Raw genomic sequence first — 23,527 nt, forward strand, 5'->3', positions numbered from 1 at the left:
AATAGAGCAAATTCAAATTATAATCTTTTCCATACGGGTAAAACATGCTTAGCATAACCATATCATCAAAAAAAACTTTTGTATTATATTGGGACATCACTAGCATGTATGGAAATGCATCGTAAAAAAAAAGAATAAAATTCAATATGATTTTTTAAGGAAACCACTAAAATGTTTCGTTTCAATCATTCTTAAAGTAAATATAACTTAAAAGAGTTTTGAAATTCATTCAAAACAATCAGAATATAGTTCATAAGTCTACAAATCATTATGACCAAAGATTTCATCAAACACTATTTTCTTAAATACGAGATAGTTTTACCTGTAATAAAATCGATAATTGAAGAAATTGTTACAAATTGGCATACTCAAGTAAAATTTTGTGAATCAATTATCAATTTTATTACCAGCAAAACTATCTACCGTTATTTAAATGGTGAAAAATTTTACGATTATTTTTGAAAATTTAAGTATCTACCGTTATTTAAATGATGACTTAAATCCGTAAAATTATAAACCATCTACGTTACGTTTTTTTTTATATAAGGCAGTAGGCTATTGATCCAATTATAACTTTTTGATATAGGTTTTTTTTAACTCAAATTAAATTATCAATATTACTCCCTTTAATAAATAAACAATTTCTAATTAGTTCAATAAATTAATAAATAATTAATAATTAGCTTCATAAAATTATACCAAAGTTCCAGAAATTCATATGAGTATGTGATAAAAATTTCTAGTCCATATGTCTTTATTTGGTAATTATTTTATATTTTATTATTTCACAATTTACCAATAAACAATTTAACGATTTCTCAAAAATTATAAAAAAATCCAAAACTAATTATTTTCTAGCCAAATCTTGTTGGAGAGATTATTAAATGGTTTTAGTAATTACTTTTGATGGATTATCAAGAGTTTATATAATACCATATCTCATAATAAGAGTATTTCACACCTTAAAATCCATTAAAATATCATTTTAATGAATGAATTTCAAGAAAAATATCCAATTGATTTTTTTAACATATAGTTACTGAAAATTACTTTTAAAATGCATTTCAAATAGTTTTCTAGTTCATATAGTCACTCCCATAACAATTACTTTCACAAAGTAATGTTAAACATGTCTTTAAACATACAACAATTCATAAAATCAATATGCATGATGCCACAATAATAATACATGTAATAAATCATTTCATACTAAAAATTTTCATTTTGATATCATTTTTCAAGATTTAAGAACTTCTCTTTGGGAATTTTATTTTTAAAAAACAATTTTATACACAAACTTTTTCAACTTATTCTTAAATTCTTTAAAAATCACCCCATGTGACATACTTTGACTCCAAGCCTATATAACTATTCCCTAAGCTCCCATGTAAGCTATTATGCTTAGAAGTGGTTTCAACTTCGGATCCTTGCCCTTCAAGTCTGAACTCCAACTCTTCAACTAGACATATTGCATTTATATATACAAAAATCAATAATAATTTTGGATTTCTAACATGCATTCAACTTTCCTTAGTTAAGATTGTTAAACTAATACTTGTGATGATTTTAACATATTTGGAGTATACTTATTATGTTGTGCAACATATTTAATCAAGTCCCATAATTTTACTTAAATCCTTTAAGTAACAAATTTTATAAGTTTGTGGAAATGCATTTTCTTAGTTTTTAATTTTTATAGATTTATACAAGTGATGATTTTTCCTCTTTTTGTCATAAAAATATATCACATACTTGATGTATGAGAAAGATTTCATACAAAATCATTTTATATATACTTGATCTAGTATAAGCTGTAAAAAAAATATTTGTAAACTTGAAGTGAGAATACTTTGTTAGAATGCTCCAAAGTGGTATGGATGAAGTCTAATAAAATAAATAATGTGTTTATGAAGTTTTTATGTTCATAAAGTTCATATAGATAGTCTTTTGTAAGTGTTTTTATAAGGAAATAAAAGTGTTTTTGTTGGAGGTAATTAGAGTTGACCTTGTATGTGTTTATATGAATACTTTAAGTAGTTAATAATGTTTTTATAAGGAAATAAAAGTGTTTTTCTTGGGGCTAATTTTTTGGTGATTTTTGTCCATCATTTGGTCTATTATAGTGTAGGAAAGGTTTATCTAAGATAGTTTAACGTTTGGGTAAAAATTGTTGTACATGTAACAAGTTATGTAATTTGTATCTCATGTTTAAAATCACTTGTATACATGTATGAAATATTTTAATTTATTCCCATCATGGTTAAATAATATGTTCAAGTAATAACTATAATTTTCTCGAACTGTTATGGGTAGTTGCTCAACTTTAAGTTTTATCTCCAAAGTTTACGTTACTTGTTACGATTCATAACTATATTATGAGTTAATAAGTTTCTAATCATCGTAGAAATTTTTCAAATTACTACCATCACTAATTAAATTATAATTAGTAACGAACAAATATAATAAAAAAATTGGGCGCTAAAAACGACTAATGAAATCTCATTAATAATGCTACTGTTTCAGTGTCGAGGTTTCAATTCCTTGAGACACCACAGTGGTAATCCCAACTGTTTCAAAACATTAAACCATATATATCTTTTTTATAACTATTCTATGATTTCAAGGTTCGAAAAAAAACAACTTTCTATTTTAGGAAGAATATCTCCTTGTATTCAACCAACCTCAGCTAAAGTGAAACACATACCTTTGCAATCCTTTTTCGTAACTATTAAATATTTGAGTAAGAAATACAACCTTTTCAATTACAATAAGACGACAAGCTCAATCAATACGATTTCTCAATGGAATTGAAATCTTCAATATAAACACATGATTGCTTAATAATAACTAAAATAGATTTGACATAACTAGCTAATGAGTTTTTTTTTTCCTTAACTTTGATTTTATGAAACAACAACTATTTATTTAAAATTTTATACAACTAATTCTAATATCTTATTTACTTAAATTACCGATTACTCTTGATCACCAAAGTAACTAATATCCAAATAGTAAGATTACCCTATATTAATTCTAATATCCAAAGTAACTAATTCTAATATCCAAAGTAACTAATATCAACAAGACTAAAACACTCACTTAGTTTACTAAAATCAATATTAAGATTCATAATCAAATAGTAGAATATCCAAATCTAAAATTACATTGGAAACTTAAAAAAGGCATAACTACTTTCTCCTTAAAAATCAATTTGTAATATAGTCACACCATTCTACTAAGTCAAATTTAAGTTCTACTTATCAATTTCATACACAATTCACCCATATCCATCTCACATTCCTAACTCATATACACATTTTTTTAGAAATATTCAAATTCCAAATTAATCTCTAGTTGACCAACGCTAACCCAATAACATTTTTATATGTCACTGTATAATTCATTACACATTATAACTCCTTATTAACATCAAGTTATCGAATAAACAATCATACTTTAACTTATTCTCAAAGATGCAACAATAATAATACATTCTGTAAAACCAAGCCTATAATCAAGCTCGTACGATTAATGTTTATAATTTATGACTTTAAATTATTGATCAAACTTAAAATAAAGTTACATAAACTTAGTAAGTTACAAATTACATAAGGCAAGTTCAAACTTTTAATTGATTAACATACACCAAATGCAAACTTTATCTTCGAAAATCACCATATATCAAACATAGTAACAAGAAGGTTTTTTACGTGACTTGATATAGATTCTAGGGGAGTCTCTCTTACTAAAACATCATGAAATAAGAAAGATGTATGTTATGAATGGTATGTGTGACTTGAGTGCATAATTAAAGTGTGTATTCATGTGTGTGACTCTTGGTTTGTGGAATCCAAAAGGGTGTAGTTATGTGGAGAGTATTTATGGGAATTATTGGTGTTAATGAAGATTAATGAAGAAGTAGAAATGACTTGTTTTTGGTAGCTCGATCAGAATTCTGACAGAAGAAGCAGAATGGTCGCTCGACCTACCCGCTCGACCGAGCGAGCCTTATTGGTAGGTCGAGCGGTCAGACAGAATGATCCAGAATGCATCTGATGCTCGCTCGACCGAGCGAGCTCCCTGTTTCGGTCGAGCGGATCCTCTGATGTGCATGAGATGCTGTTTTTCGACCTTTCAAGTTCTTGGAGTTATTTCATATTATTCATTACCCTATATTAATACTATATTCAAGTGAGCTATTGACATTCATGTACCTAGTACTATATATAGAGCTCTCATACTCACACATAAAAAACATCAAACACAACCCCTAAGCCAAACACATAGCCTTTTGTTTTTATCTCTTACTCATTTGTAATTCTTCATTTGTAAGTGTTGTTTATACATTCTTGATATAATATAAACAGAAACTACACACCTCGGAGGACGTAGCCATCATTGGGTGAACCTTCTTAAATCTTTGTATCTCTTTTGATTAGTTTACATTGTCAAACGTTGTTTTGTTCATTGTTGTTTGTATCGTTCTTAACATCGTAACGGTTTTGGCAAACATTCTCAATATACTTCTCAAGTGTTGGAGAAGCATAAAGCATATTCATTCTGCAGAGGCAATTGAGAAGGATTATATTCCACACTTTTCTAATAGAGAGATTTAATTTATTTTTATCTGGGTTTCTTTTCTTATCTCAGTAATGTGTTTGGTGTAATTTGATTATGAAAGTATATATTCTTGCATTTTTTAGGTGTGTGAAGATGGCGATTGTCCATGATATTACTGAAGGTAAGAGGGTTTTGTTTTCATTTTTACAATTTCAAATTTCTAAGAGTTAATCGATTATTGGTATCATGTAGCCTTTACCACATTTTATCACTTCTACATGCATTCATGAGCCGGGTATTGTCTGATTTGCAACTAAAATGGGTTTGTTAAAGATTATTATTCATTATACAAAGTGAACGCAAGACTTAATGGAAGTAATATTTTAGCATATGTTTTCTTCAAAGTTATCGTAATTTTTAAAAAAAAAAAAAATTTGTCTTCCATAAAGACACAAGTATAACATTCTTTTCCTTACCAATCGTTTGTGATTGGTGTAGGTTGAACATGAACAGATATTTGAAGCAAAAGTGATTTAAAGAATAGAGCTTTCTTTCAACACTTGAACGGAAAATGAATGTAGTTACACTTGAACAACAAAATGATATATTATCACTGGACATTTAATAAGGAAGCTCAACTTAAAAATCAATTATCACTGGATATATTATGCAAATGTGAATCCTTAATACTCTTGAACAACAACAACTATGGTTCAAACTTTATAAGAAATGGAAACATGGAAGATATAAAAATCCAAGTAGTTGATAATACATCATCTGTTACTGAGGTATTACCAACATAGTTACATGGAACATGGAACGTAGTCACGTTCCGCGATCCGGGAACTTTCATCCCCAATCACAACGAAATGCGACACTAAAGATTGATAGGAGAACGAATACTCTCAAGGGGAGTGAATAGAGAGTATGCTCGTTTAAAATTTTTTTCTGAAAGGTAAGCTCAAGAGCCTGAAAGACCTTTCAAAACAGTTTTTTGGAACTATTTTAGGTCGAATAATAGATCTATGAACTTTGTGCGAAAATATACTTGAATAAGAACAAGGGATTTATTGATGAGGTTCGGCTATTAATAGCCTACTCCTCGCTTATGGGTTCTCTATCAATCCGTAGGATTCAACGCCTTTTATTAATGAACTTAAGATGACTTAAAAGATCTCTATATCTTCTCTCACCACGTTCCTCTCCTTGAAGAACGTCTTACAAGTTCTCTTAATAAAAACACTAATCTCAAAATCACAATAGAGAAAACAAATTGAATACTTTAAAAAGTATTCCAAGCTTAGGCGTAAATGATAACAAAAGTTCTAACTTTTTTAACACTAAATCCTATTACAAATGAAAGAGTTACATGAATTAAGTTTTACCACACTTAATCAATACTAGATCTCAACGTAAATAGTAAGAAAGTTTGTGAGAAGTGTTGCAATCCTTAATCCTTGAATGAAGCTTCATATATATATGCCACGCCTCGACATAATCTTGCAAACCAAGGAAGCCTCATCCGACAATCTCGTTAAGCTGATCAATCTGGGCCTGTCTTCAAAACCTTGAGACGCAAGCAAAACTGACGCTCCATTGAAGACTTATTCAAACACGTTTTTGGATGCTATTTTTAGCTATTCTAATTCTTTGATGTACCGCCACGTTAATGCTCATACAAAGATATTTAAAATACAATATTTCAAATACTAATAACGTGTAAATAAAAGCCATATTTAGTTCCTACATTTTAGCTTAATTTAAATTCTTTTTCCTATTTTTAGTTAAGGTTAAAAATAACTCCATACTTATAGGAAAACCTATAATTAGTAAAACTTGTTTGCCAAGCAAATTATTTATTCAACTTTCAAGTAATAAAACGTGTAATAATACTTAATTACTTATTAAACACACATTTATATTTAATTTAAATATAACCTTATCTTAATAAAGACAATTAACTTAAAGTCATTTTAATTCAAACTTAATACAACATATTTTGGACTTAAAATATTTATCAATAACCCACTGTATATCTAATATGATTTTGGACCTACTTAAACAACTAAATATAATTACTTAATTTATTTGTTTTAATTTAATATGTGTTTTGAATTATCATCACTTAAAAGAGTTGAGTCTTCAATCTTCCCGTTGATGAAAGTCAAAATCATAATTTCTTAAATCATATTACTAAGTACTAGGTGAACATGAATTAAAAACACATGATAGGAATAAACACTTAGATATTTTATAAATCATTTAAAGTTATTATTAAGCAGAAATTTTTCAAGACATTGAAAACTGTTTCAAATAAGAACAGTGAACATGATATAACATAAGTATAAATCAATAAAATTACATGCATGGATAATAAATCATTAATACAATAAATCATTATCCAAAAACATAAGTAAACGAATATGCAACCACAATACATGCAAAGATACAATTATCATTATTAAATTGTAACATCATACATTATATTATAATATCATATCAACATTTTAAGATAACATGATCATATAACCAAAATTAAATCATAATTATCAACAAGCATACGAATCAATAATCAACTATGAACATAAGTATGTAAAAGAACATTAAATGACATGAATATGAGCAATCAAGCAACCAAGCAAAGCAACATGCAAAAATAATTAAGCTACGACATGCAAACAAAATAAAAATATTAAGCTACGACATGCAAACAAAATAAAAATCTAAACTATTACAAACCATAATTCTCCCCCTTTTTGACTTTCATAAAAAAGAAACAGGGATTAACATGTTTGGGATTGTTTTTTCAAAAAACTAATTGTTTGTCGAAAACAAAAAAATAAATGTTCATGCAATCAAACACGAACACGTATATTTTATATTATTAAGAAATTGAAATTAATTTTCAACCTTTAAATATATGTACAAACACGGACACGTATATGCAATCACAAATTTTACATGTAAACTAATCATGCAAATAAATTGAAATACTCCCCCTAAATACATACTTAGTAATTAGTGATAATTATACCTTTACTCCCCCTTAGTTGATCGTTTTGCAAATATATCAGCTAATTGATTTTCTGTAGGAATAAAAGATAGAGTAATATTACCTTTTTCAACATGATCACGTATAAAATGGTGACGTACCTCAATGTATTTTGTACGTGAATATTGTACCGGGTTTTTGGTAATACAAATTGCACTTGTATTATCACACTTAATTGGAATACCTTTGAGATCAACTCCAAGATCTCGAAGCTGTTGTGCAATCCATAAGATTTGAGAACAACATACACCGGCTGCTATATATTCTGCCTCTGTCGTAGATAAAGCAACTGAATTTTTCATTTTAGAATACCATGAAATTAGATCCCAAGAATTGATATGATCCTAAAGTGCTCTTTCTATCCACCTTATAACCAGCATAATCCGCATCTGAAAAACCAATCAAACCAAAATCTCCACAACTAGGGTACCATAGACCAAAGTCTATATAATCCGATGCAAATATCTAAAGATTCTCTTAACTGCTGTTAAGTAAGCTTCTTTTAGGTTACTTTGAAAACGAGCACATAAACAAACACTAAACATTATATCAGGACAATTAGCTAGTAAATACAATAAAGATTCAATCATACCTCTATAAGTCTTTTGATCAGCACTCTTACCATTTATGTCTTGATCTAGACTTAGTGTTGCATTCATAGGCGTATTAGCAATTTTGCATTGATTCATACTGTACTTCTTTAAAAGATCTCTAACATATTTGCTTTGACAAATAAATATGCCATCTTTCTTTTGCATTATTTGTAGTCCAAGAAAAAATGTTAAGTCTCCCATCATGCTCATTTCAAATTCCTTGCACATGATCTCAGATTATTCCTTGCACAAAGAATCATTAGTAGCTCCAAACAATATATCATCAACATATACTTGAACAACAAGAATATATTTTCCTTTAGTCTTAATAAAAAGCGTTTTATCAATTTTATCTTGTTGAAAATTATTCTCAAGTAAATGCGAGCTAAATCTGTTATACCAAGCCCTTGGAGCTTGTTTCAAGCCATATAATGCTTTGTTTAGTTTAAACACATGATTAGGCAAATCAGGATTTTCAAAACCAGGTGGTTGTTTAACATATACTTCTTCTTGTAAGTAGCCATTTAAGAAAGCACATATAACATCCTTTTGAAATAATTTTATATTCATATATGAAGCAAAAGCAAGCATAATCCAATAGATTCTAACCTTGTTACGGAAGCAAAAGTTTCGTCATAATAAATACCTTTTTCTTGATTATACCCTTAAGCTACTAGCCTTGCTTTGTTCCTTATGATCTCTCCATCCTCATTGAGCTTGTTACGAAAGACCCATCTAGTTCCAATAATAGTATTATCTGGTTGTCTTTCAACTAGATCCCAAACTTTGTTTTTTTCAAATTCATTTAATTCACTTTGCATAGCAATGATCCACTTTGGTTCTTGTATTGCTTCTTTTATATCCTTGGTTCTACAAGAGAAACAAAAGAAGAAAATGCACATAAAATTTTAAGAGAAGATCGAGATTGAGTACCTTTGTTTGGATCACTTTTGATGTTTTCCGGAGGATGTTGAGATGACCATCTAAACCTTCTTCTTAGTATGGATGGTGTGTAATCCTTTAGAGAACTCGTTCCTACATTTTTCGAGGATTATTTAATTGGCGTACTTAAATCAGAACGTTCAGGAGCTGTTTTCAGGTCTTAAGGTTGGGTTTCAAGATCAGGCTGTGAGTCTTCAATGTGTTAAACCTGTTATTCTTCAACCTCGTTAAGACTTTGTATAGGATCTTGCGTGTTCTTCTTTTTATCTTCATTATGATCATTGACATCTAATTCATCATCACTTACATCATCAAAATGTTTTTTAAGGTTTAACTCTTTAAAACCTTCACTTCATATTCCATTGTCTGATTCATCAAATACCACATGTATGCTTTCCTCAACCATACTTGTTTGCTTATTTAGCACTCTATAAGCCTTACTATTTAATGAGTATCCAAGAAATATACCTTCATCACTTCTAGCATCAAACTTACTTAGATTATCCTTACCATTATTATGGATAAAATATTTAAAACCAAATGGTCTAAGGTAAGCTATGTTTGGGTTTCTACCTTTAAATAACTTGTAGGGGGTTTTCTTAACTATAGGTCTAATAAGACACCTATTTAAGACATAGTTTGCTGTATTAACTGCCTCAGCCCAATAATGTTTGGCTAATCCATTTTCTATTAGCATAGTCCTAGCCATTTCTTCTAAGGTGTGATTTTTCCTTTCAACCACACCATTTTGTTGGGGTGTCCTAGGAGCTGAAAAGTTATGGGTTATACCGTATTTTTCACAAAAAGAATTAAAGCCTACTTGATCAAACTCTCCCCCATGATCAGTTCTAACCGAAACTATTGGAAGATTCAATTGAGTTTGCATTTCTTTACAGCGTCTTGAGAACGATTTCAAGGCTTCACCTTTATCCTTCCAAAAATTTAACCCACGAAAATCTAGAATAATCATCAGCTGTTACTAGAATACTAATTTACCTCGTATGCTCCTTACACGCATTAGACCACATAGATCAATGTGTAGAAGTTCACATGGTCTTGAAGTACTTACCATTTTCTTCGGTTTAAATGAACTTCTTACTTGTTGACCTCTACTGCATGCATCACATGAAGGACTGTGCTTGTAGTCAAGAGCTGGAGCCTGGAAGTCCTTTAACCAGATCTTTACTTACTAATTCATGCATGGTGTGCGTATTGATGTGACCAAGCCTTCTATGCCATAGCTTTGGATCATCCGTTATAGCCTTTAAACACTTGAAATTTTTAGTTACAATTGCGTTAGTATTCAAACCATAAACATTATCATGTCTAAGGGCGGTAATAAATGTATCTCCGGTGTAAGGATTTTTGAAAACACATTTTTCTTTATCAAAAATTACTAGATTACCTTTATCGCATGATTGAGACACACTTAGTTTAAACCTTCAACCAAATAGACATTATCAATAACTTTAGAAGGATCCTTACCAACTTTACCAACACCTAATATTTTGCATTTACCTTTGTCGCCTAAAGTAATCGAGCCACTGCACTTTTCTTTAATTTCAGAAAATAAAGAAACTTTACCACACACATGTCTCGAACATCCACTATCTATGATCCAGTTTTGCTTTTCCTACAAAACAAAAAAAATAACCTTTCTGAACCTCACTTAGCCAATCTAGTGACAACTTTGGGTCCATATTCGGGGTAGACCATGTTAGGTGGTCTTGTCCCTTTAGGAACCCGTATTTGCTTGATCTGCTCACATAATTCAAAAGAAAAGGTATTCTTAACTATATAATTGTCCTTACGTTTGTAGGGACATGCAAACTTAAGATGTCCTTCTTTGCAACAATAGCAGCAAGTAGGTAATCATCTATGCTTGTATGCACTTCTAACAAATGTGGTTTGACTCTTATAGTTATGTGTAGCATTATTATAATCTATACCACGTTTATCTTTAGATCCTTTTTGTCATGTAATCATTTTTATGAATTTAAATTCGGAACCATTTAACTTTGTTAAGGATTGTAAACTTTTCTCAGACTCATATCTCAAAGTTTTAAGATCGGATTCAAGATCATCATTTTTATTCTAAAGATTAATGAGCTTTTTCATTTGACTGATATTTTGTTCTTTCAAGACTTTGACAGTCTCTTCAAATTTTAATCTTTCAGCCTTAAGCGATTCATTTTTCTTTATAAGGTCTTCACGGCCATCGGCATAGTCACGAATTCTATCTCTAAAATGTTTTTCTCATCTTTTAAGATTTGTTCAATTGGAAACATATAAAAGAGAGCTTTAACTAATTCGTCTTTAGAACAAGAGTTAAGATAGTCAAGTACCTCCTTATGGTTTTGTTCTAGATCATCATCTTTGTCATCATTAGCCATTAGACGTAAGTGAGCTTGACCATCTTCACTTTCCGATTCGGTTGATCCGTTGGATTTACTCCACTTAGCAACTATTGCGTGTTTCTTTTTGCTTTTCTTGTAGTATTCCTTTTTCTTTTTAAGACATTCCTTTACAAGATGCTCTGTAGATCCACACTCAAAACAAGCAAGTTTGTTAATTTTAGAATTGGAACTTGAAGATTTACCTTTGTTTCTAAATTTGAATTTTTAAAAATCTTTTTCGCATCTTCATGATTCCTTCTAGATCTCTTGTGATTAAGGCAAATGAATTTTCCCCATCATCACTTTCCTCATCATCACTTTCCTCATATTCACTTGAGGATTCTTGATGTTTCTTTGCCTTTAGAGAAAGATTCTTCATTGATGGTGTTACATCACTTTCTCTATCATCATGTAGAGTAAGTTCATGAGTTGTGAGCTTTCCAAGTAGATCGTCAAGTGATAGTACTCTCAAGCCTTGAGCTTCTTTGGTGGCGGTGGCTTTTGGACCCCATTTAGATCTTCGAAGACACCTCAAGACCTTCTGGACTTTTTCTGCATTAGTAAAAGTTTTACCAAGAGAGTTTAAATTGTTAGTAATCAATGTAAAACAAGTAAACATTTCATTAATATTCTCATCCTTTTTCATCTTTAACATTTCGTATTGATGCATGAGGATGTTGATCTTTGTCTCCTTGACTTGACATGTTCCTTCATACGTCACAACCAACTTATCCCATATTTTCTTAGCACTTGTACATGATGAAACTCTATTGAACTCGGTACCATTTAAAGCACAACATAATTGATTCATTGCTCTATAGTTTTTGGACACGGATTTCAAATCATTTTGTGAGTATTCAAACTCGATTTTAACACATGGTTTCCTTGAGCAGCCTTTTTCATTGGCGCCTTAGGTCCTTTAGTTATGATGTCCCAAAGCTCCATATCTTGATCAATCACAAACATCTTCATCAAAGTTTTCCAATGAGAGAAATTTGTTCCACAAAACAAAGGAGGCCTAAAGCACGAATGACCTTGAGCAAACAACCCTTCTTCTATCGTATCCATCACAAGATGTTAATCTTTATATGTGAAACTTAGCTCTGATACCAATATAAAATTAATAGGAGATCGAATACTCTCTAGAGAGGGGGTGAATAGAGAGTATGCCATTAAAAATTTTTTTTCTGGAAGGTAAGCTTAAGAGCTTGGAAAACCTTTCAAAACAGTTTTTTGGAACTATTTTAGGTCAAATGATAGATATATGAACTATGTGGGAAAAAAATATACTTCCAATAAGAACAAGGGATTTGTTAACGAGGTTCGGCTATTAATAGCCTACTCCCCGCCTATGGGTTCTCTATCACCCGTAGGATTCAACTCCTTTTATTAATGAACTTAAGATGACTTAAAAGATCTCTTTATCTTCTCTCACCACGTTCCTCTCCTTAAAGAACGTCTTACAAGTTCCCTTAATAAAAACACTAATCCTAATCTCAAAATAGAGAAAACAAATTGAATACTTTAAAAAGTATTCCAAGCTTAGGCGTAGATGATAACAAAAGTTCTAACTCTTTTAACACTAAATCCTATTACAAATGAAAGAGTTAGATGAATTAAGTTTTACCACACTTAATCAATACTTGAAATAGTAAGAAAATTTGTGAGAAGTGTTGCAATCCTTAATCCTTGAATGAAGCTTCATATAATTATGCCACGCCTCGACATAATCTTGCAAACCAAGGAAGCCTCATCCGACAATCTTGTTAATCTGATCAATCTGGGCCAGTCTTCAAAACTTTGAGACGCAAGCAAAACTAATGCTCCATTGAAGACTTATTCAAGCACGTTTTTGGATGCGATTTTTAGCTATTCTAATTCTTTGATGTACTGCCACGTTAATACTCATACAAAGATATTTAAAATACAATATTTCAAATACTAATAACGTGTAAATAAAAGCTATATTTAGTTCCTACATTTTAGCTTAATTTAAATTCTTTTTCCTATTTTTAGTTAAGGGTAAAAATAACTCCATACTTATAAGAAAACCTATAATTAGTAAAACTTGTTTGCCAAGCAAATTATTTATTTAAATATTCAAGTAATAAAACGTGTAATAACACTTAATTACTTATCAAAAACACATTTATATTTAATTTAAATATAACCTTATCTTAATAAAGACAATTAACTTAAGTCATTTTAATTCAAACTTAATACAACATTTATTGGACTTAAAATATTTATCAATAAACCACTTTATATCTAATATGATTTTGGACCTACTTAAACAACTAAATATAATTACTTAATTTATTTGTTTAATTTAATATGTGTTTTGAATTATTATCACTTAAAAGAGTTGAGTCTTAAGAAGTCAAATCGCTCAAGGTAACGTCCCGGTGAAGACCTTTTTTAAAAGGTATTTAAGCCTTCATTTACAAATTAAAGAAAAAAGAAGGGTGAAAAAACGAGAGGAAACCTAGAAATCTAAAAAAATTCCACTTGAAAATAATTTCTAAAACAAATTAATCATTTTAGTTTAATTGTGTTTTCAAATATATATTCGGAAAAATTACCTAACATAATCCAACTTTTTCATGATTTTCCTACAATAATCTCACCTATTGATTAAACATGAATAATCTCATGTTTTTAGGGTATTTGCCTAGAGTAAACTCAGGTAATCGAATTACTTGCTATAGCAATTTTTATTTATTTTAAAAAAAGATAAATCAAAATAAAATGTAAAAAAAAAATTTAATGTTAAAAAAAATGTTAGAATTTTTACTATAAATTTTAAAAATTTTTCTCTAGCTTTATATTAATTTTCAGTTTACTTTTTTGGTAAATTATCTACTATAGCAGGTCATCCTGTTACCCGAGTTTACTCTAGGAGAATACCCCACAAACTTGGTATTATTTATGGTTAATCAATAGGTGAGATTATTATAGGAAAATCATAAAAATGTTGGATTATTATAGTTAATTTTCCCTATATATTTTTATACATAATGTAACTCGTATCCAATCGTTTCCGAGTCAATCTAGGTTGCATTTTGTATTCCCGTTCTCGTTCCCGTTCCTATTCCTGTTCCATGTTCCAAATTGAATGTCGTTCCTGGTAACAATGGTTACCAAAGAATTGCTAGATGACGTTGAGCCATTCATGTTGTAACAGGGTTTAACAAACCCTTGAAACCTCTTTTTCTGACTCTGCTTGTCTTTATCTTCATTCCAAGGTTCCTCTCCATCACTCTTTGATTCTTATGTGATCTCTTTGGTTAACTTCATTTGTATTCTGACAAAGCTTGTTGATATTATTACAGAAATCATACATATTTGGCTGCTGGCATAGAAGTTTAATTCATGTGCATTATCGCCATTTTCATTCTGGTTGCATATGGGCACTATCTTCACGTTGAGCTGGGGGTGATTCTTTCTTTATCTGTTGCTATTTTTGTGGTTTTATGAAGTATTTGGTGGTTGTTTGTCGGTGATATACGTTAAAATGATAGAAATTTATGGATTATTATGGTTAAAGCAATGTAGTTAAGTATTGCAATGTGCTTCCTTCTAAGGGAACATATACCACAAAGTATATGAAATAAATAACCTAGACATTATGGAGGTAATTTTTCTTAGACTTAATGCAGGAGTATTAAATGCTTTCAGGTTGCATTAACAAGTTTATTTTCCTATTACTAAGATAATTGAAGGTTCCTCTCAACATAAATCTTAGATATTGTAGCATTTGGCATGCGTTCTGGAAACTCTGTACCGTTTAGCATTGTTTTGATCATTTTATTTCAGAAAATTCCACATGGTAGTAAGATAATGTCAATCAATTTATCATTACTTACCAACTAAGTTTAAGCGCTCGTGACTCTAATTTTTGTTAAATCTTTCTAACTTAGCTTTTGCCCACACCACGGTCACATTTTTTCCAAAATGATGTCATCGGCAAACAACATGCATCACGGCACATCAAGGCACTTCGTAGCTGGTTTCACGATTGCAGCAACCACCAATGGTTGCTACTTAAACCAGCAAACGAAACTCGAATGGTGTTCAACTAAGGCTTTTTTGCTTAATATGATTAGCTCACACAAATGTGTTCGAGCTTTGATTGTAAGCATTTGGGCTATTCCTCTATTGATTGATCTTTTGCCTAGACTGAATGTTGAGTGCTTGGAATTGGCACTTTCAATACTCGATAATTTTGTTAGTCTTTAAGAAGGGCGAATTGCATTGAAGGAATGTACTCATACTTTGGTGAAATTATATTAATGAGAATCTCAGACAATGGTACTCAATTATCATTGTCCATCTTATGGGTAGTTTGCAAGTTATCCCCTAAAGAGTGTGCGCCTATCGCAGTCGAAGAAGGTTTGGCTACTAAACTCTTGCTTGTAATACAGAGTGGTTGCAACCCAACTTTGATGCAACAATAAGCCTGAGTTGTTGAAACTATGTACTTTGTATGACAATGCTACGATTTTCATTTCTAAGTGCATGTAGGCTTACAAGAACATTGCAATGAAAGTAAAGCAAATTTGTTGATGATTCATTGTTAGGAAAAACCGCAAATGGTTGAGTATAAAAAGAGAGATCTCACTTCATGGATCAGTTTTGCAGCTGTTAAGTGACTGATTAACTGTTGGCTTGTTCGACCACGACTCACTAAATTGAGCAATGTTAAACCATCCTTTGTGATCGGATACTCGATTCGTGCATTGCACATCATTGGATGGCAAATTCAGATGCAACATCTTGATTGGAATTGTAACTTTGCATGCTTTTGTGGAGGGTGAATATGATAAATTTAGAAATCTCTTCATTAATTAGATTTGTAAAGGTAGTTTTAAAAACATTTGATCAGTTTAATATGTACAATGAGAGATTTTTCATTACCTTTTGACTTGAATGATTTAGTTTACACCAATCATGTTTTGAGATCTTCTCTTAGGTTAAATTTTAGTTTTGATTAATAATACGGTGATATTATTCAAAAGTCAGTTGGAAAAAGAAAAGTTGATGTTCAACTAAGGATAGGTTGAAAAAGTGAGTCAGTAGTCAACAGTGTGCCAAAAGCATATGTGGGTTGTGGCATAGGGATGAATATGATGATGAAAGTCATTCACTCGTGTTTTGATTAATCTTTTTGTACCATAGACTTTGTTGCTGTATGTGTCAATTTTCACCATAGTTGCTCTTACCAAGACAGATAGAACATAGCACAAAAACCCAGGATCTGTATTTTCAAATGCAAGAAGGGTTGAATGACATTCCATTAGAATTAATTTCTAATACCATGTCAAAGAAACAACTTAACGAAACGTTTAAGACAATAAATAAAGTATTAAGAGTCTATTTCTCCCCAATAGTATTCCTACACTGCAAGAAATTTTGGTTTTTTATGCTTATCAAGAATGGTAGAAAGTATTAAGGATTTTTGGGTGTGATGGCAAAGGCTTTAGAAGAATGACTCTCAGAAGACAAGGCCAACTTTGAATACAAAATTTTTTGTTTATTGTAATACTGTTAGGTCCGGTCAATTTTTTTGGCATATGGGTCTGGAACAAGTACACCTTCTGCATATGATCAGCACACTGGGAACAACGAAGACTTAAGCATTGAGGAACAGAGAAGTGAACCCAGACCAGTCCAAGCAAATGAAGCTGAGGAACAGTTACTCAATACTATGGACATACATGATCCAGGCTTGAGGAAAGTATACATAGTCTTGTATCAGAGGAAAGTATACATAGTCCTGTATCAGAAGATAACGAACAATTGGGTGTTCCCAAACGCTGACCGAAGATAAGGAACAGCTAGGTGTTCCCAAATCTTGACAGCAGAATTAGCACGCTCTATTTTAAGGCGTCTAAAATGACCGTTAGAAGTTAGGCGCCCTTTTCTTGTTTTTTTAACCGTTAGAGGATGGAAGTCAATTCTATAAATAAGGCTCTTCTCCACATTGTAAAAGATATATATGTTTTCAGTTTAATCATCAACGATTCTAGTAATCATTCAGAGAACAAAGTGTTTGTTTCTGTTTTGCCATTTTTTGTTTGAAAGGTTGAGTGTGTTCAAGCCTTCTCAGATTCATACTTCTCCAAGATCACGTTGATCATTGAGAGAATTGTGAGGATTAAGGCCTTGCATTCCTTAGAGGAATCAGTGTCTTCTTCCAGGATAAGTAATCATTAAAGATTACTTAGAATTCATCTAAAATCGGCCAATTTGACCGAGAAATCCTTTCGTCCTTGATTGTCTGGTATTGAGCGGTTGAACAAGTTAATCATAATTGATTTTCCGCTGCAAACTTGTTCCAACTTAGTATCAGAGCCGTGTTCTAAATAGGGACACGAAGATAGGTTAAAAGGAAGCCAAGTAATTGGTAATTTTGCGTTTTTTGAGAAAGGAAATCAGAAAATCAGGTATTGTTCGCATTTTGTTTCAATTGGTAATCACAGGTATTTTTCAATTCTTCCTTGATATTAAATTTTGTGTTAAAGATTGTAGAATTCGATTTAATCATCACATGCATTCGATTGTGGAAAAGATTTCTGAAATCTGATTTTATTCTCATTGCATGCATATCAAATTGTTGCCTGATAATCGAATTTTTTGAGTTTTCGCATAAATTGATTCATATAATTCAATTCTTGATTGTTTTGATTGTGGATACCGATAAGAATTTAACAAGCATTTACTTGCAAATTTTTGAACATTACGTTTCTTTTTGAAAAATTTGGCATATACAATATGATTATTGAGTATCGTTCTGTAAAATTAGGGATTTGGTATCTATATATTCATTGTTGTTTGCTGGGAGTTAGCTGTTGGCAATTTTCTTGCAGGTTTTTGTTTGATTGTGTTCCAATCCGTGTGTTGCTTGTGTGTGTATCTTTGGAAAAGATGGATGTGGATGAAAAATTAGAGACCCTTACCAATATGGTACATCAATTAGTTTTGGTAGTAGCCAATTACATGGGGAATCAAGGGGAGAGACCACAACAACACCTTCAACACAATAGGACCAGTGAGGATAAAACCTTGAAGATTGACTTACCTAGTTTTGATGGACACTCTCCAGACCCAGAGGTGTACCTGGATTGGGAAGCCAATACGGAAAGATACTTTGACTTTAAGGAAACTACACCTGAACAACAGTTTAAGCTAGCCAAGATTAAACTGACCAAGCTTTCTGCAGTATGGTTAGATGGAGTGCAGAAGCAAAGCAGGGAGGAAAGGGAGAGAATCAATACTTGGGAAAAGTTAAGGAAACACTTAAGGAGGAAGTATGTCCCACGCAATTATAGGCAACAGCTATGTATACAATGGGGTACATTGAGACAAGAACATAGAACTGTATCTGAATATATCCAAGAATGGGAAATGTTGGACCTCTTGAGTTTTGATGATGACTACACTTAAGTAAATATGTGTTTAGAGATTGTGTGCAGGTCGATATCCGATTGAAATGGTGATCGTTGATAGTACCTATGGCTTAGTTCATGGGAATGTACGTGTCAAAAGGATCCGAAAGATGTTAGAAGAAATATATCACTTGGGATGTAAAATGGAGACAGCAGGTCTACTGTTCCTAAGTTGGATGTTCTAGCAAAAACTGGATTCTGGAGACAGCGCACTGTTCCCAAACCAAAGTCAGCCTACGTTAACTAATAAATTCTGATTTTTATTTTTTAGTTAATGTATTTAAATTAATTTGTTGCATTTAGTTATTATAGTTAATTGGCAAAAAGTTTTTCTAAAAATTCTTTACGTGTGGTTTTCTAAAAATAATCCTTTATTTTAGGATCTATATTTAGTAAATAATGGATTTACTAAAAATAGAACTAGCGGTTGTTGAACAAGTCTTTTCTATTATTTTTAACCAGTCTTTATCTTAGATAATAGGTTAACGTGTCTGTTTTATAACCGTTTCTATAAATAAGCAAAAACGTTCCAGCAGTTAGTACTGGAACAGGAACTGATGTTTGTGAAACTGCTGCTTAAGGGAACAGCGGTTATTATTAGCAGCGGTTATTATTGCTTTAACCGTATGTTAGATTTATTCAAGGCTTATGGAAATAACCGTTTGATAGTGTAATCCACATTTTTCCCATGATCTTTTGACAGGGAATAATGGATTGGAATATTTCTCTATTTTTAGAGATTTTATTTTTTATAAATAGCTAATGAACTCGGTTGTTCCTTAGCGCATGCATTGAGAGAAAAAACGTATAAACTTTGTTATTTTTCATGCGATTTTTTTTTTTTTTGGAAATTCTACAAGAAATATTTTGCTTTTGAAATTGCCAATTAATTATAATATTTTCTTGTGCAACTCATTGATTTATTTTAGAGAATTTCATTTCTTTTTGTAAGGGTTTTTTAGAGAACTTGTAATTAGACTCGGGTGAGTCTAAGGGGGAATTAGATAGCTTTGAGTGAAGCTATTGAGGAGTTTAGCTTTTAGTGAATCTAAGTTTGTTGCTTTGAGTAAGCAATTTGAGAAGAGAAGAGTTGGCCTAGTTGATTCGCTTCGAGTGAAGTAAGGTGTTTATTGTAATTGTAACTAATTGCCTTAGACATAGTGGAGTTTTTAGAAATCCCGACGGGTCGTGGTTTTTCCTTCTGTTTTGGCCCAGAAGGTTTCCACGTAAAAATCGTGTGTTTCTCTTTTATTATTATGCTCTAAGTTTAAGCTTTATTATTTTATACAATTCCGCAAAAACAGGGCAAAAACGCTTAAACTAGTAACAACAACAATTCACCCCCCCTCTTGTTGCTATTCCCGTTCCTAATTGAATCAACAATTGGTATCAGAGTCCTGTTCCCAGAAGATCAGGAAACCCTGAGGGCAGATTATGGTGTTCCCAAAAATGTCAATTATGAACGAGCGAATAGAAGAAGAATACTCTACTCAAAGACCGCCAATGTTCGATGGAAAATTCTATACATATTGGAAAAATAGGATGAAAATTTTCATCAAGGCAGAAAACCATCAAGTGTGGAGAGTCATCGAAATCGGAGATTTTGAGGTAACCATTACTAACTCCAACAATGAAGTAGTTCCCAAACCAATAATCGAATATGAAAAAGAAGATTTTCAAAAAATGGAATTAAACGCTCTTGCAATAAAATTACTTCATTGTGGGCTTGGACCAAATGAGCATAATAGAATAATGGGGTGCAAATCTGCTAAGCAAATTTGGGACCTGCTAGCTGTTACCTATGAGGGAACAAGTGAAGTCAAATGGTCCAAAATTGATTTGTTAATGTCTAAATACGAGAGATTTGTTATGGAGCCAAGAGAAAGCATCCAAGAGATGTACACTAGGTTCACCAACATAACAAACGAACTTGTTTCTCTTAGAAGAATAATTCCCACTGATGAACAAGTAAGGAAGATTCTTAGGAGCCTTCCTCAAGATGAGCGCTGGAGGGCCAAGGTTACTGCTATACAAGAGTCCAAAGATTTTACAAAGTTCAATCTAGAGGAGCTGGCTGGTTCCCTAATCACGCATGAATTACATTTGGGAACAGCTGACAGTTCCAGGAATAAGGGACTGGCCCTGGCAGTTGAGGAACAGGACGAATCAGAATGTGACGAAGAAGAGGCTGCTCTACTGGTAAGGAAATTCAAAAAGTTCTTCAGGAATAGCAGGTATACAAATCAAATAAACAACAAAGAAAGAAGAATAAAAACCAATCTTGAATGCCACAAATGTGGAACTACCGAACACTTCATCAAGGAGTGCCCAATGTGGAAGAATGAAAAGGGCAAGGGAAAAAAAGACAAGGGATTCAAGAAGACCTTTGAACAAAGAAAACTTTAACAAGACCGACTTTCGCAAGGCCATGATTGCTGCATGGGGAGAAACTGAAAGTGAAAATGAAACTATTGTTCCCGAAGAAGAGGAGACAGCTAACCTATGTCTCATGGCTACGCACGAAGGCAAGGAGAAGCAGGTACATATCTCTAATCCATTTTCTATCCATTCATCCAATTTACGTAAAAATAAATTGATTGAGTTGCTAAAGGAGATACAAGCTAAACTTGAAAATTGCAATGTTAAGTGTCTTCAATTAGAAAAAGAACTCAAGGTAAGCAAAGACCATATCTCCTATATAAACACCTTTAGATCCGATGTCCAAAACAGATTTTTCGGTTTATTGGATCAAAACATAATTCTAACGGAAAATATGGAGAGAATTAAAAAGGAAAATTTTATTCTTAATATTGAGTTGTCGCAATACAAATTATTAGGCTTGAATAAAGAATTGAATGATGCATCTACTAAATATTTGTGCAAAGATTTTCAAAATTTAAAGGTGAATCTAGAATCCAACCGTATTAATGATGATAAGCTTGAATTAAACTCAAGAGAAAAAGGGAAAATCAAAATCACTCCCAAATGGATTCAAGATGCTAAAAGTAAAAATTCAAAAGGCCTAAATTATCTTAAGAGTAACAATAAGAAGAAAGCTTACGTTGATCTTCCTAGTGACAGATTCTGTTCCTTCTGTGGAGGAACTGGTCATCTGAAGGACCAGTGCACCAAAAAGGAACAGTACACTGTCTCCAACAGAAACTACGTCGATAACATTCAGAATAAGAAAAATGATTTTTGCAAAATCGACAAGGAACCCAAGAAAGTCTGGGTTCCTGTAACTAACCATTAATTTTTTTCAGGTCCAAGTGAGGGGGAACAGCTCATGGTATCTCGACAGTGGGTGTTCCAAGCACATGACGGGTGACAAATCTAAATTTCTCTCACTTGAAGCCTATGATGGGGGAACAGTAACCTTCGGTGACAATATGAAGGGTGAGATAATCGCCAAAAGGAAAGGTTGGAAGGTCATGTTCCCATGCTATTGATAATGTGTTTTTAGTTGAAAATTTGAAACATAACTTACTTAGCATTTCTCAATTTTGCGATAAAGGTAACTCTGTGAATTTTACTTCTGAAAAATGCATTATTTCTAGGAATGACACAGGAGACATCGTTCTTGAGGGAATCAGAAAAGGGAACACTTATGTAGTGAACCTGGACACTGTTCCCAAAACCAGTCTAACGTGTCTAAGCGTTATAGAAGATGACCCACTTCTTTGGCATAAGCGTCTAGGTCATGCTAGTTATACATTGATTAATGCATTAAGATCAAAAGACCTAGTTAGAGGACTACCAGCTATAAAATTCCATAAGGATGACATTTTTTATCCTTGTGCCAAAGGAAAACAAGTTAAGTCATCTTTTAAACCAAAGAATGTTGTGACCACCTCTAAACCACTTGAACTAATACACATGGATTTGTGTGGACCTATGAGAATACAAAGCCGTAGTGGCAAAAGATATGTGTTTGTTATTGTTGATGATTATAGTAGATTTACATGGACTTTATTTTTAGTTAGTAAAGATGAAGCTTTAAATGAGTTTGTTTCTTTCGCTAACAAAATACAAAAATCTACCAATAATCAAATTGTTCACATAAGGTCAGATCATGGTAAAGAATTTGAAAATTCAAGTTTTATGAGTTATTGCAATGAACATGGATTAAGTCATAATTTTTCGGCACCACGAACACCACAACAAAATGGTGTAGTAGAAAGGAAAAATAGAACTTTAGAGGAAATGGCTAGAACCATGTTAATTGCTAGTGGTCTACCTAGAAATTTTTGGGCCGAAGCTGTTAATACTGCATGTTATATTTTGAATCGTGTATTAATAAGACCAATCACTTCAAAGACACCCTATGAATTGCTTAAAGGTGTTAAACAAAATATCTCCTATTTTCGTGTGTTTGGATGCAAATGTTTTGTTCATGTGAATGGAAAATGAACTATAGGGAAGTTTGATGAAAGAAGTGATGAAGCAGTATTTCTTGGCTACTCATCAAATAGTAAGGCTTACAGAGTTTATAATAAAAGAACAATGAGCGTGGAAGAATCCGTTCACATAATTTTC

The sequence above is a fragment of the Amaranthus tricolor genome, chromosome 12 (genome assembly GCF_026212465.1).
Source record: "Amaranthus tricolor cultivar Red isolate AtriRed21 chromosome 12, ASM2621246v1, whole genome shotgun sequence".
NCBI lineage: Eukaryota > Viridiplantae > Streptophyta > Magnoliopsida > Caryophyllales > Amaranthaceae > Amaranthus > Amaranthus tricolor.